This window comes from Octodon degus, unplaced genomic scaffold (genome assembly GCF_000260255.1).
Source record: "Octodon degus isolate 3935 unplaced genomic scaffold, OctDeg1.0 scaffold00066, whole genome shotgun sequence".
Lineage (NCBI taxonomy): Eukaryota > Metazoa > Chordata > Mammalia > Rodentia > Octodontidae > Octodon > Octodon degus.
The window spans coordinates 7,770,899-7,772,250 of NW_004524642.1; positions in this window are offsets into that span (position 1 = coordinate 7,770,899).

The window sequence follows — 1,352 nt, forward strand, 5'->3', positions numbered from 1 at the left end:
CGTTTGCTTTACTTATACCTATGGCTGATAATTTTATTATGTTACACATGATTCTATTTACCTATGCCCTTATGCCTAAGTACACGTGATATTCTTAGTATAATCCCATACTCACCATCCAAATCTTGTCTGCAATTTAGATATTTCTGAGAAACAGTTACATTACATATTTATCTGTATTTAACTGTATATATTTTCTTCTTCCAAAAATGTGAATATCTATGTCTCCTGTGCACTTTTAAGGAACTTCACATACGCCTCCACCATTATCTCTTTTACACAACAGCAGTGGATGCTTCTGACACTGTACAGTAAAGTAGAGCGATCACAATTTATAACCACATGCACACACACACACACACACACACACACACACACACACTAATTTCATGAAGCACAATTGAATCTTTTGGGATTCAGTTCTCAGACACCAGGGAAACATAATCTAAATAACTGTTCCTATGGGTAATGTCTTTCTAGAACTGGTGCTGCACTTTACTGTCTTAACTTGCCTGTGTCTTTGCAGTGAAGGATGCCTGAATGTTGTGAAAATTTGTGTGTGATGCTGCGACCTATATTACAAAATGCGCTGCAATGAGATATGGAGGCAATTTGAGCTGCAGAAGTTAAAAAGTAAAGATAAGTTAATTAACTTGTCAAATCCTTCTCACTATGAATAAAACAGATTCCAGCATCACCAAGTAGCATTCCCCAGTAATGCTGAGTGAACTTTCATTTCTGCTTAGGGTACCAGTCACACTCCAGAACTATATGGCATTCTGAAAAGTGGAAAATCCTAAGATAATTTCGCTATTCAGAAAGCCCTCCTGTTGTGATAGCATATATACACATGTGTACCTCATGATATCAACTCTTTAGAGCACTAACTAGATGCAAATCAGTCGGTAAGATTTTCACTAGTTGCATTTATAATAAGACTACACTTCATTTTTCAAGAACTACATTATTACCTTCTTTGGAAGGGCAGTGTTCTCACTTGTGATTTCTTTAGTAAATTTTGTACCACCTAAAAAACTAGTATAAGAAATAAAGTATTAAAATTTTATGTTTAAAACATAACTCTAAACACACATCACATTTACCTGAACAATTAAGTGCAATTATTTTTATTATTAATAACAATAGAGTACACATCTTATGAAAATTTGTTACTATATCTAAAACACTGACTAGCATAAAGACAAAGAGAATAATATAGAATAACTGCATATTAATTCAGTAATTATCCCTATTTTGTTAATTGTCCAGGCACTCATCTTTCATATAGTTGAACAAATACAGAATATTGAGATGAGGGAGATAGTTCAGTGGAATAAGTGCTGGCCTGGCAA